This window comes from Astatotilapia calliptera, chromosome 13, assembly GCF_900246225.1.
Source record: "Astatotilapia calliptera chromosome 13, fAstCal1.2, whole genome shotgun sequence".
Lineage (NCBI taxonomy): Eukaryota > Metazoa > Chordata > Actinopteri > Cichliformes > Cichlidae > Astatotilapia > Astatotilapia calliptera.
Window position 1 is genome coordinate 18,642,561 of NC_039314.1, and position 15,271 is coordinate 18,657,831.

At 40.8% G+C, this 15,271-nt stretch overlaps 1 pseudogene; it reads right to left on the minus strand.

Annotated features, from left to right (window-relative positions):
• Positions 1 to 3,620: 3,620 nt before the first annotated feature.
• LOC113035537 (uncharacterized protein K02A2.6-like) lies at positions 3,621 to 8,004 on the minus strand (annotated as a pseudogene).
• Between the last annotated feature and the right edge of the window lie 7,267 nt (positions 8,005 to 15,271).

Sequence of the window (15,271 nt, forward strand, 5' to 3'; positions counted from 1 at the left end):
TAACACAGGGTTCAGGGTCACCTGATTCATCCCTACTTATAAGCTCAAGGGAGGCTGATTACTTAAGATTTTGGGACCCAGTGAAGAGAAGCTTGCATGGGAGAAATATGATCTGTCTTTCTAATTGCTGTTAGTACTCTAATTGCAGCCTTTTTTGGATCAACTGAAAGCTTTTCAGGGAGTCTTGAGAATAGCCTGATAATAAAGAATTGCAATATTTCAGCATTAACATAATGCATGGTTGGATTAGCTGTGGCTCAGGTGGTAGAGCAGGTGTACCAGTCTGAAGGTTGGGGGATTGATGTCAGAGTATGCTTGGGCAAAGTACTGAAACCTCAGTTGGCTGCATTGTCACTGTCGGAGTTTGAATGTGAGTGTAAATGTCTTCATCTGAGTAGAAAAGTACTACCGGTATGTAAGTACCAGTTTATTTACCATTTTTACTTAATGTGCACATTGAAGGATATATCCTTGTCAGAAATGTTTTCTCACAGTTTTACTGGAGGTCAGGGCAATGCCATCGAGAGTACATCACATTTATAACATTTTTAGGACCAAGTACAATAACCTCAGTGTTGCTGGAATTAAGGAGAGGAAAATAGGACATGCCTGACAAGCAGCATTAATATTATAGACACTGTGGTTTGAATTGTAAGACATTTTATAATAGAAGCTTTTCTTTTCTTTTAACAAGATATAAACGTAAAGTTTATGAATTTTACTTTTCAAACTTTTCAAAGTTGCCAGAAAATAATGGTCCTTGTAAATATATATTCATCTTCATCTTTTCACATCGTTGTTGAGACCACATAAAATAATATGAGTTAGGAAAGTCACTACTAGAGGCCAGGCCGATTTGAAGGTTCAAATGCAAAGCTGAATACCCTGCACGAGAACTGTGCTGTTACAGTTTTTCACAGTTCCTTTGGTGCTTTTCTCAGATCAGAATGAAAATTCTCAAAACCATTAGTGCAACCTCCGCAACATTTAGTCATTTGTGCACATCATAGTAGCAATTTCTCCTTCCTCTGAACAAATTGCAAATGCTCCTGGACATGTATCAGTTGCTTTCATACAATTCTCTGCCATTTTATAACATTATCATTTGCTTATGTCATGTCAGTCAAAATGAACTATACTTTTGGATGCTGAATAGTCGTTCCTAATCAAACTAATAGTCTTCATTTGATTGCTTGAGTCATTACATACAAAATTGTTGAATTAGTTATCAAATTCTGTCAAGCAAATTTTATACCTTTTGTTATTATTTTTTCCTGGAAATGTCTCCTAAATTGAACAATTTCTCTCAGGTGAACTTCAGCTTTCACTGACGAGGAGGTGTGTGAAGTATTAGTTGTAACCAATGACAAGCCACTTGCTCACAGTCACTCATGGATCAATCCCATGAACCCTCAACACAGAAATGGAAGGTCATCGTGGAAGAGGGGTGAGGATGCGGTGGGGACAAAACAGGGGAAGAAGGAAAAGACGCCAAATACACAGGCAGATTCCTAATGAACTTAGGGCAACACTTGTTGGCCATGTTGTCAATCACGGCCTCACAATGGATGAGGCTGGTCGGAGGGTGCAACCAAATGTTGGAAGAACCACTGTGAATTCAATCATTCAAACATTTCGTAGGGAGAACAGGTATCTATAGTATTGGACAGTAATCCAACATCTCATAATATCTTATGTTTAGTGTACATCACTGTAATTTTTACTGTAATCTGCACCACAAAGGATTGAAAGACAACCTCGCAGAGGTGGAAGAGGGCCCCTTTTTACCCCGCAGCAAGAGGAAGCCATTTGTGCAATGGTGATTGCAAAGAATGCAATAAAGTTGAAAGATATCCAAAGTGCTGTCTTAGAGGATAACGGTGACAATAATGGATCTGCGTCAATTGCAACAATTGACAGAGTGCTCCAGAGGAAAGAAATGTGCATGAAACAATTGTACAAAGTGCCATTTGAACGGTACAGTGAAAGAGTGGAGGAGATCCATCACCAGTATGTACAGGTAAAACATGTCTTCTATGTATACTTTAATGTACAGCACTGTAAACTGTTTTACTTTGTGTAGTTTTATGTAGTAGACTAGCAATTCTGTATATATATTCACAGAACATACAGAACGCATTATGCTACACATCTCTCTCTCTCTCTCTCTCTCTCTCTCTCTCTCTAAAGCGTGTACTGGAGCTGGAAGCCAGGGAACCACTGCACACGTTCATATACGTTGATGAGGTGGGTTTCAATCTTGCCAAAGGCAGAAGGCGTGGAAGAAATGGCATTGGACAGAGAGACAATGGCATTCTCACCCATATTCCCCTTCTTGGTCCATACAATACACAACGGCTCCTGACGTTTTTAGACACTCTTTACAGGGACATAGTCCCTGAGAATGAGAGGGGTGGAGGCCAACTCAACAAGTATGTTGTTGTGTGGGACAATGTCCGTTTTCACCGCTCACATCTGGTCAGACATTGGTTTGCAGCACACGACACAATGCTGGTTGAATATCTCCCTCCCTACTTCCCGTTCCTTAATCCAATAGAGGATTTTTTTTCTCTGCCTGGAGGTGGAAGCTTTATGACCGGCATTCACATGCGCAAATGGCCCTGCTAGCAGCCATGGATGCAGCATGTGACGACATCACAGCAGAGTCATGCAGTGATGTCGTCTCCAAGAGATACTTTCCTCACTGCATTGCAAGGGATGTAGATGAAAATATGTGGCAAGACAGACAGGAACGTCTGGATGTGCCAGAATGATTTACGTATATTCAGTTACAATATGTACTGTTATATTGTTCACATTTGTGCACAGCTCCACCAAAAGAGTGTTTCTTATGTTTATTCTAAATAAGTGGCTGTAGGGTATTTTTCTTTTACACAATGTTGTAGAATTACAAACAGCCTAAACAGTAAAAATATGAAACATACGTATTCAGTGTCTTGTACTCCCTTACTTGCCTAACTACAGGAATGTCCAACTTTACTGTAGATTTTACTGTAAATGGCTGTACAAAAAGTGTATAGTGCTGCCTTGAGCATTTTCAGGTAGTGTCGAGTTCTGACCTTTTTTTTGCATTGGGAAACACTGAGAGAATACTGTAAACTGTAATAATGAAAACATGACTGTTGCATCTTCAAAAAATAAAAATACAATAACTGAGCCTTACACCGGGGTATCGTTGCACTGGTTTACTGAACCTTACTTTCAGGGCATGTACAGAACATGAGCATCCATTTTCTACTGCCTCCTACAGGACACACTCTTCTTCCACTTCCTTACACATTAATGTAACACAGAACTAATACTGCCTCTCCTGGCATTACCATTGTAACAACACATTCATTCTGTTTCTTTCAGAAGATTAACAGGAACTTAGGATGTAGGTATCTATGAATAATAACTATTATGTATACTCATATATTTATATAACCACTTATTTCTTGCGATACCACATCTCCTCCCCCCTTAAGTCAACAACTCCCTTGACTTACAAAATAACTGTTTATCTAAAGAATGCTTAACAAACAATCAACATGTAATTAAGGTAACCATACAACCATACAACTGTACATAGGTTTCCATGTTTCTCTTTTTTTTTTTTTTCTAACTAGGAAGGTACGTCCTTCCTGTGAGATCAGAGCGCATTGTTGCTCTATTTCTGGAAGATCTCACACTACCTAACAAAGTCCTTTAAAGTCTCTGGTGGACGTCTCTCTCTCTGGGAACGTCGCAACACGGGTGTCCCTGAGGAGTCTCCGGGAGCTGGAGTCTCCGGAGCATAAGGCAACTCCATTGCCGGAGGTTGTGGCGATGTGTCCAACTCTGATGGCAAGCAGCACTCAGGCACTGATTCTTTGTCAAGCAATGGCTCCACCTCCCTGTCTAGTGTACTGGGAACAGTGTCAGCCACTCTTGCTCTCACCTGATCCACATGCCGCTTCACAGTTTGACCTGATCCAATGGTAACAATGTAAGACACTGGACCCGATGCTCTCACAATGACTGCGGGAATCCACTTCGGGCCATAGGAGTAGTTTCTGATGAAGACCTTGTCTCCTGGTGTGAAACTTCTCAGTCTTTTCTTGGTGTCATGATTTTCTTTCTGTTTCGATTGTTTGTGCTGCACTTTTGTTTTCACATCAGGCATGAGCAAGTCCAAAACTGATCTGAGTCTCCGTGACATCATCAACTCTGCAGGTGATAAACCAGTAGTGGCATGCGGTGTGATGCGATAACTGAACAGAAATCGGGACAGTCTGGTTTGCAAGGTATCACCTTTGACTTTCTTCATCCCCTCCTTAAAGGTCTGGACCGCCCTCTCAGCCAGCCCATTTGAAGAAGGGTGGAAAGGTGCTGATCTTACATGGTCAATTCCATTCTGCTTCATGAATGACTCAAATTCAGCACTTGTGAAACATGTTCCGTTGTCTGAAACTAACATTTTAGGTAGTCCAAACACACTGAAACTCTGGCGCAGTTTCTCTATAGTTACCTGTGATGTAGAGGATTTCACAGGGTAAATGTCCATCCACTTGGAATGAGCATCCACAATGATTAGAAACATCTCCCCGAGGAAAGGCCCTGCATAGTCCACATGGATTCTGGACCATGGTGACTCCGGCCACTCCCAAGGGTGTAATGGTGCAGTAGGTGGTGACTTGGAGTGTTTCTGACACTCCTCACATGCCTGCACTTCTCTTTCAATGTTCTCATCCATCCCTGGCCACCATACATACGACCTTGCCAAGCCTTTCATCTTCGACATGCCTGTATGAGTCTGGTGCAGGAGTTTCAATATTTTGTCTCGGCCTTTGGTGGGAATAATTACTCGGGCTCCCCAGAGCACGCAACCATCCCTCACACTCAGTTCCAGCTTTCTCTGTCGATACGGCTTTAAACAGGTGTCGGTCTCAGTTGGCCAGCCTTTTAAGGTGTACTCGTGGACTTGCGACAACAAGACATCCTTAGCTGTCCATCGTTTGATCTGTGCAGTGTCCACTAATGTGTCATCCAGTACATCCATCATCAAAACCTGCTCAGCCATCTCTCGCTCAGGTGCTGAGTCTGGTACCGGCAACCGGCTGAGCGCATCCGCGTTTTCATGATGTTTTCCTGGCTTGTACCTGATGTTGTACTCGTAAGCACTCAATGTCACGGCCCATCTTTGCACTCTTGGTGAGCCCATCTGAGGTATAGGCTTCTTTTCATTGAACAGTGAGATTAGGGGTTTATGATCTGTGTAAATCGTGAAAACTCGGCCATACAAGTATTTGTGAAATTTCTTGATGCCAAATATAACAGCTAGACCTTCTTTGTCAAGCTGAGAATACTTTTTCTCAGCAGGAGAGAGTGTGCGTGACATGAACCCCAAAGGTCTCTCGCTTCCATCCTCCATCTTATGTGACAATACGGCGCCTACGCCATATGGGGATGCATCACATGAGAGAACCAACTCACGGTCAGCAGAATAATGAACTAACACCTCTGCTGAGTTCAACAGGTTCTTAGATTTCTGGAATGCTTCCTCTTGTCTCTTTTGCCATGTCCACCGTACCTCGTGTCTCAAAAGTTCATGTAAGGGTGCCAACCGGGTTGCCAGGTTTGGAAGGAATTTGTTTTAGTAATTTAGCAAACCTAAGTATGCTTTCAGTTTAGTGACATTTGTGGGGGTAGGTGCGTCCATGATTGCTTTAACTTTCTTTTCCACTGGGTGGAGCCCCTGGGCGTCCACTATGTGCCCCAAGTACTCCACTTTCTCTTGCATGAAGGCACACTTGCACCTCTTTAACCTCAACCCAGCTTCCTCCAACCGACCCCCTCATCCAGGTTCTGTAGATGGCTTACTTCATCCACTCCAGTCACTAAGATGTCATCTAAATACACTGCTACATGAGGTATCCCCTTCAAAAGACTTTCCATGGTCCTCTGGAATATTGCTGGAGCAGAGGCCACTCCAAAAGGCAATCTGTTATACGTGAACAGCCCCCGAGATGTGTTTACTGTCACGTACTTTTTCGATTCGTCATCCAAGAGGATTTGCTGGTAAGCGTGGCTCATGTCTAATTTTGAGAACTGCTTACCCCCGGACAGTGTGGCAAACAAGTCCTCCATTCTGGGTATGGGGTACTGCTCCAGTGAAGCCACGGTATTTACAGTAAGCTTGTAATCCCCACACAGTCTTATTGTCCCTGTGGGCTTCAGGAGTGGCACTACTGGTGCCGCCCATTCAGCATATTTCACTGGCGAGATGATGCCTTCTTTCAACAGTCGGTCTATTTCCTCGTCGACTTTTGCTCGCATAGCAAAGGGGACAGAACGCGGACGGAAGAAGCGTGGGGTGGCATCACTTTTCACATGAATAGCAGCTTTCATTCCTTTCAGGGTGCCCAACTCCTCTTTGAACACATTTTCATGTTTACTTAACACTTGCTGAAGTGTTTTCTCTGTTGTTTTGACTTGGTGCAGCTTTCTGTTGTTAGGACTGTTTTTCACTTCACCCCAGTCCAATTTAATTTCCTCGAGCCAAGCTCGACCTAGCAAGCTGGGGCCGTCGCCTTCGACCACCACCAGGGGCAGATGTTTTTTCTGCTGCTTGTATTTGACGCTGACTCGTGTTGCACCAATCACCTTAACAGGATCCCCTGTATAAGTTTCGAGCTTGATTTTGATGGGCTGCAGGCTGGGGGGCTTGCTGTCTTTCCCTGTTTCTCTGAATGTTGCTTCGTTCATGACTGTTAGGCAACATCCAGTGTCTATTTCAAAGTTCACCTTTTTTCCATCAATTTGCATATCCACAGTGTAGGGGTCTACTCTTCTTAAGTGTACCGCACTGCCACGCCCTAACTTGAACAGTTTTCTTTTGTGCCCTTGACTGCACTTGACACAGTTCAACATAAAAGAGTCATCTTCAGAGCTATCAGTTTTGTTGTTATCTGCTTTCTCGCCCACATTGTGAGTACTGTAGTGTGAACTCTGCTTTTTTTCTTTCTTTACATATGTCGATCCATACTTTTTCTGGTTCAGTTTAGTCTTGCTTTTACAAGCTCTAGCTATGTGTCCCATTTTACCACAAGCATGACATTTTTCTTGTTTGTACTTACAGTCTGCTGCTGTGTGCTTGGTTCCTTTGCAACGATAACACTCTTTATTTTCTGCTTTAAAGGTACGACTCTCCTGTTGTCCTCTAGCGAGACTGAAACATTTTGCTGACGCCCCTGAGGTCTGCAGATCCTGTGCATTTTTATTTGCAGTCTCCATGGCTACTGCAATTGACAGAGCCTTGTCAAAAGTGAGATCTATTTCTGACAAGAGACGTCTCTGAATTCGGTCATCCTTAATTCCGCAGACGATCCTATCTCTCAACATCTGTTGTAACGTGTTGCCATAGTTACAATCCTGTGCCAGGCGACGCAGCTCCGCTACATATTCCATGACGGTTTCATTCGGCTTGCGGGAGCGAGAGTCGAACTTATACCTTTGCACAATTTCACTGGGCTTCGGATCGAAGTGATTTTTCATCAGAAGCACCAGCTCTTGGAAGGTTTTGTCTTTGGGCTTGGCCGGGCTGAGAAGGTTTCGCATCAAGCTGTACGTCGCTGCTCCGACGACACTTATTAATATCGCTCTTTGTTTCTCTGCATCGTCGATCCCGTTAGCTGCGAAAAACTGCTCGAGTATTTCCGTGTACTTATCCCAAGTCTGATTCTTTGGATCGAACGCTACTAGCGTACCAATTGTAGCCATTTCCGCTTCGAGGTCACTGCCTTCTATTTCCAGCCGAAAACTTTTGCATTCTTTGAAAAGCTAGCCAAACCTGTAGCCAACTCCATCACTTTATTTTCTTCTCTTTTCTTTCAGTCCGATCGCCCAAACTCCTTCCCCCTAAACGTCCTCGTCGCCAAAAAGATGTTGCATCTTCAAAAAATAAAAATACAATAACTGAGCCTTACACCGGGGTATCGTTGCACTGGTTTACTGAACCTTACTTTCAGGTAGAGCTGGGCGATATGAGATTTTTTCATATCACGATATGTTTTTTTCATTTCAGGCAATAACGATATCTATCACGATATAAGCCAAATAACTATATTTGTAAGATTTAAATGTGCCGTTGCTCACAAGTAAAATGTGAAATAATCAGCAGCTTGTTTTTATTTAAATATTTATTTCCCATAATAAGTTCAACAGGGTAGATGTACTTAAGGAACATGAGACTTTTTCAGATAAATAAAGGCAAATATTGCAAACTACACAAAAGGCAGCCGCTAAAGCGTTTAAGTTTCAAAATAGAACAAACGAAACAGACTAAATTGTCAATTCCACTTAGAAACAAAATATTAATTCTAAAAATAAATCTTAGTTTGTTTTACAGAAGAACAGACAAAACTGACTAACCTTTGTCAATATCAAATAAACTGAGAACTAAAAGGAAATTCTCAATCTCTCCTTGTTGTATAGCTGAGCTTTTCAAACAGTTTTAACAGTTACTTTAGTCTGACAAAAGCCGAATGACGAATTAGCGCTTCCAGTCAGAGACTGAGGCTACGTACACGGGTATTTTTGAAAACGGAGATTTTCCGTTTTCGTTTTAAAAAATAATCCCGTCCACACATAAAGGCAGAAATGAAGGAAAACGCTGCTATGAACATGCCAAAGCAGCAGGTGGCGCTAGATTCCTAACCGTGCAGAAATGTTGGCCAATCAGAAGTCTAGAAGCCTCGGTGGGAAAAAGTAAACAAAGCTGGGGCATAGAAGCAGAACAGAGTCGTATGTGTGGAGGGACAGTAACTGTGTGTATATGTAAGCATTTAACCACTGCAGAGAGTAGAATTAACAGTAACAGTATTGTAGAAATTCATTTCACCGAAACAATAACGTGGCGCACAGTGTGACGCATGCACCAGTTTATTGTATTTCCAGACTTGCTTTCGGCACAATTTGCAGTGCACGCTACTCTGTTTTTGTCAGACTTGAAATAGCCGAAATACCTTCACACTACGGAACTTCTATGGCTCTTCCGTTCGACAATCTCTCCGGCATTGGAACCATCATCTGTTTTCTCTTCGGTCACGCTCGGTTGATTTTTCTAGTCGGCACACTCATTTCCTCCATTACGCGCTGGCTCCATTACCCGCTGGCTGTTTCCCAAACAAACACACGTGCGGCTTGGCACTTGTGCTGTACGTAACAAGTCACGCGACGTGACGCTGCGGCTGTGATTGGTTCGGCTCTGCGCTGCTTAATTTGGATTGGCTGACCTTTTTTTTTTTTTTAAGAGGACAAGAGCGGCGAGGTCTATCGCGATAGCTTAATTTCTCTATCGAGTAAAAGTTATATCGCGATACATATCGTTATCGTTCTATCGCCCAGCTCTACTTTCAGGGCATGTACAGAACATGAGCATCCATTTTCTACTGCCTCCTACAGGACACACTCTTCTTCCACTTCCTTACACATTAATGTAACACAGAACTAATACTGCCTCTCCTGGCATTACCATTGTAACAACACATTCATTCTGTTTCTTTCAGAAGATTAACAGGAACTTAGGATGTAGGTATCTATGAATAATAACTATTATGTATACTCATATATTTATATAACCACTTATTTCTTGCGATACCACAATGACAAAGCCATTTGACTATCCTGTTCATAAAGATGGTGTCAGGACTTCTCATTTTGATGACATTAGCAGTTTCATTGACATGAATACTTGCTTTTGAGGACTGGATTATCGATTTTGAGCGAGTGACCTCCTTTTGCAGGTTATCCACTAGGTTTTGCAGTTTGCGCCAATTGTTTTGAGAAATACTCTAACTGCTGTGCAAATGTTAATAGTGATGTGAGGAAAGCACCAAAGCGACTGAGAAAAACGGGAACAACAAAATATATAAATGACGGTGTGATGTGAGACAAATCCAGTAGAGGGCAGCAGATCTCAATTTCCATAGCGACTCTCACCATCGGCCTATTGATCAGCACTGAAGTTAAATGCATTATAACTGGACTGAGAACCAAAGTGAGACTATATAATTGAATTATTTTTGCGCCTTATTGATGACATGCTCAATAACAGACTGTCTGGCTGACCTCCTGAGGCTGGAGGTAACTTAACCTTCAGGAAGAAACAGTTTGGCAAAAATAGTGTAATGTTTTCTCATCTGCTGAGATCAAGAAGTTTTCAAGAAAAATATTATTTCTACCCCTTACTGTGAGTATGAGTGTGTATGAGGGGAAACAGAGAGAGAGAAAGTGGAAATAACATACAGTTTGGTGGAGAATGAATCAGGCATGACTTTCTCCCATGCCTGAAGGAATGAATCATAATAATTTATACAGACTGAGAAGCCTGTGGGGAAGCAGTTACACAATAGGGAGATCAATTGAGTTGAGCGCTGAGCAGCAGCTTGTCTCTGGGGGTTCACACAACCGCGAACAGCTCCCAGGGGTGGACAAACACAGGAGAGAGCTGTGAAGACGCAAACAGATAAAGGGTCACACAATGGGGAAAAATAGCAGCAATGCCTGCTAAATCTTTATCTCCATACTGTTAGCAGAATTTAGAGTTTGCTTAAAGTCTATAATTCTTTTCCAGAAAACAGTCGGTAATGATGTCTCTTATTAACAATGGCAATAAATAGCAGTGGAAGTCTTTTATTACAGTAAATGTACCAAAACCATAATTTAGAAGAACTGGATATAAATTAAAGTCCTGAATTCATGTTTTAGTTACTATAGATTACAAAATACATCAATAAAACCAAAAGTACACATTCTCACTATTCAGAATCACACATTTGGAACTGTATCTGTTTATGATGTGTTAGTTTGTTCTAAATTACTCAAATCTAAGACTAGAGTCAACACTGACATTAAATTTGAAGATATATTTGTTTGCCATTGTTTGTGTGTACTTCTTTTTTTAAATCTTTTTCAAAGCTCCATGAGTTTAAAGCTAATCTTGTAGATTTTACTGTTCTCCGTGTAGCACTACAGTTATTTTCAGTTTTCTTATCCATGTTATTGTTTGCATTCTCGAAATTACTCTGATTATTCCTGTGTATAAAATATCCCAGAGTATCTACATTACTGTGCAAAAGTCGTGACACAGCCTTCATTTCAATTTTTTATTTTGCAAGGAAAATTGGAACGAAAAATGTGGGGATTTACTGAAACATCTGCAAGCATATATGAACAAACAGAATATGAGGCCAAAACTCATTTTTTACAATTCTAACGTGAAAGTTAAAACTTTGACCTCCTTTGTTCTTCAATGCAGCCTGAAATCTCTTAGACAAGCTTTCTTGTAAATTCTTTAGGAAGTCTACAGGAACAGTCCTTAAAGGGACAATCAAAGCTTTTTTTTGGATGCTGGCTAACTTCTTTTTCATTCTCTGTCAAGATGATCTCACACTGCTTCAGTAGTGTGGTGGTCCAGGCTCTGGGGAGACCAATCCATGACTCATACTGTGCATGCTCTTCTGCCCATATATGCTCCAACTGCATCCGCATGTTTGGGATCATTGACGTGCTAAAAAATGAAGCAACTACCAACAGATGTTTTCCACATGGTATTGCATCGTGAAATAAAATGTGACAGTATTTTTCTGTGTTCATGATTCCATCAATTGTGACAAGATCCCCAGCACCACTGGCTGAAATGCGCCAAACCACGATCACACTGACTGTTGCACCTCTCTCGTGACCTCCCGTGACCCTTCAATGGCTTAACCCTAATATTATGTCATATTAATAACAAGAATCTGCAGATTAACCTGTCACTGAAGCTTCAAGATAAATGATGTGGTCTAAATATGCACAATGTTTGCTTTCAAAAAATAGATAACCACAGAGAACCATCTCAAGATGGTCCTTAACACCACTTGAGTGCATGTAATTAGGGTATAGGTGTCATTTTAAATGTTTCTACAGCAAATGTTATAATGTAAATATGAATTATTGGCAGTGATGTCTGGAAAAAATCCCAAAAGAATATTTACTTTGATTTGTAAAGCACAGTTTATGTATAAACACGTGCTTTTCATATTTAATGTGTATTCAAATGGAAGGCAGGCAGATCAATTCAAATATCATTATTTGATATTTGATAATGATAATGATTGATCTCATATGATATGCTGATCTCCCCCATACAAGCAGTCTTTATAGGTTAGTCTATTTAAGTATTGGTAATGCTGGCCCTGTGTTTACCTGGTATCAGATCAAAACTAAATTTGCACAATACTAATAAAAATGTTCTACTAATTTTCATTAAGAAATAAGTGATATATTAATATAAAGGTTGGTATTTTCCAACTACCAAGGTATTAGAAATGAAACTAGGCTCAGTATCCAGAATCAAAATTTCAGCTAACTTGTAAAGAACACTTTCAGTGTCTTATGAGACCAGCTCGTGGCCTCAGTAAAGCTCATCTGTTTAACCTGCACAAAGACAGGAGAAAAATATAACTTAAAAAAAAACTATAAAAATCAGATAAGATATAAAAAAAAGAGGAAAAACACAACACTTCAGGATTAAAAATTTGTTTTAAATGTGTTTTAAATGTATTTTAAATGTTTTGTAGTCTCTTGTGTCCTTGCATAAATATCACCTATAAGAACATCTCTTCCTACACTACAGTGTAAACAGACCTATGGTTTTCAGAAATGTTGTTAAACATTACACAACTAAAATATAAAAGCAGGCACACAATGGAGTTTCACAAGAGACTGCTCTACCAAGTATATAACCTCTGTCTCCACAATGTCTGCAGTCTCCACCCACCCTGTGTGTGCAAAGTTATGACATTCTCAATCCACCCTCTTTTAATCAAGCTCTTAACCCTGCACACACTCACCCACACCTTTAATGTATGTCATTATGTTGTAATCAGTGCTCTAATGGTTATATTTATGGTTTTCAATTCATATCCTGCTTCGTGAGGTCTCACCTGTCGATGGACGCACCATCGTTGTGCAGCTATTTTTGGATAGAGTAACTGCACGCAGAGACACTGTCATCAGAAAGCTTTTTGTTTTTCTTTTGGTCGGTTGGTTATATAGTTATTTGTCAAAGAAAGAAGCTGATTCTGGGTGATACACAATGATTAACCACACTCTTTTTATACTCCAGCTGCTGGCCTATTGCAACACTCTTACATGTGCCTGGAAGAGAACTGTTTGGTAAATGTCATGGTCTTATTTTGACATGAAAAATGATTTCGCACACACAGCCTTTGGGTTTCAAGGAGCCTGGGTAGATAAGGCTGCTGGTGGACTTTTGACACAGGCAGGGATGATGCGAATTAGGAGTACTTCATAATATTGTGTTCTTCTTTGCACAAAGGTGTGGAGAAACTCTCTGCAAGTTGCATGTATTCTTTTTCCAGAAGGGTGGAGGAGTGTGTGAAAGGGGATCTAACACTTATCTGCCATATTTCCTTGTGGTTGCTCCTTCATGAATCACTACTCACTTCGTGAGTTAGGTTTCTACATAACTAGTTTGTTTAGTTAGTTAGTTAGTTAGTTAGATAGATAGATAGATAGATAGATAGATAGATAGATAGATAGATAGATAGATAGATAGATAGATAGATAGATAGATAGATAGATAGATAGATAGATAGATAGATAGATAGATAGATAGATGGATAGAATTCAGACCAACTCTTTTCTCATGGAAACAATGGCTCCCAGCTGTATGTCTCCGAGCTGAGGGAGCCTCTTTTCTCCCACTCAGGTCACAGCTAAACAACAGGACAGGGTCAGGACCATACAGATTAACTGTTACCATTATAATGTTTGTAGTACTCAAGGGTGGAATCATGACCAGCAGTTATGAATACCAGTTTTCATAGAAAATAGTTTAAATGACACACAGCTGCCAAAGAAGAAAGAAGGGAGAAGGGGGGGTTGAGAGGTAGGGGATGTGTGATTCTATGTGTGTGTGTGCCTGAGCCATGTGTTCAGTGACTGTGTGTAGGTGTTTGGGGATATTTTGGCAGCAGCAGGGGGATTCAGGCATGATAGAGGCCTTCATCGTATAATAGGATAATGTTTTATCTCATCGGAAGACAGGGGGAGGAAAGAGGGGTAATGAGAAGCAGTGGAAGGGGTTGATTATTTTCATACAGCAGATGTCATGGTTGTCCTCCTACGAATCTTTATAACCTGCCTGATGCATCCATCGCTCACGTGCACAAACACACACATTAAGAATATGTGCACGGGGTAGTCAGACAAGTTAGGACAGGTTCTAGGAACATCTTTTCATTATGTAACATCTATTCAAACAGAATTATGTGCTTATCCTTTAGATACAAGAGTCTGCATGTTTGTGAGTGTACTTGCTGCCAGTTAGAGAGTTCTTCCCATAGCTTTCTTCCTTTTTAATGGAAACCAGTAAAAATAGCTTGTTTAACTGCCTTTTTAAATCACTTAGTTGAATATCAACTACCAGTGTATATCAATATAACATCTTACTGGTTGAATGACCTCAGTGGTATACTGGACTCTGCCTCCCACTGCAAATACACCTCCAGGTCAGAGCTAAATATAAGCTAAACTTAAAAGTATGAGGTTGGTGTGATGGGAATTTATTCGTTTCTGACCTCTTCGTCTATTCACTGGATGAACGTTTTCCTAACATTTCTGGTCACACTGGACTCCCACACTAGCTGTCAAACCAACACAAGATTACTCACAGATTTTAGTCAGTTTGTGACATGTAATATGTCAGTGCTCCATCTATCCATCCATGTTTTGCCACTTATCCAATTCAGGGTCGGGGAGGCTGGAACAGCTGCCATGGGGTGAGAAGCAGGAAACACCCTGGACAGTCTGCCAGTCTGCCGCAGGGCTAACACAAAGAGACATATAATCATTTGCACTATCATTTACACCTATGGGCAATTTAGATTTACCAGTTAATCTAACACCACCCCACCTAACATCTTACAAAAAGACAAATATGGAAAATATTTTAGTTATGAAAGAAATAATGTGTAATCTTAATTTTGATCATAATTACTGAACATGTGTGGTTTCAGTAAGGTTACCAAACCGCTTTTTATACGGGCTTAAGTATTCTATGTCATAGATAAATGAATGAACAACTGATAATTAGTCTGAAAATGACTTCATTGGAGTATCAGTACAGTTTCATCTGCATACATGTTCAGCAGCAGGCACTATTTTCAGACAGCTTATCCCAGAGCTTATTTAAGCATATAAATGACAGAACCTCCTACAG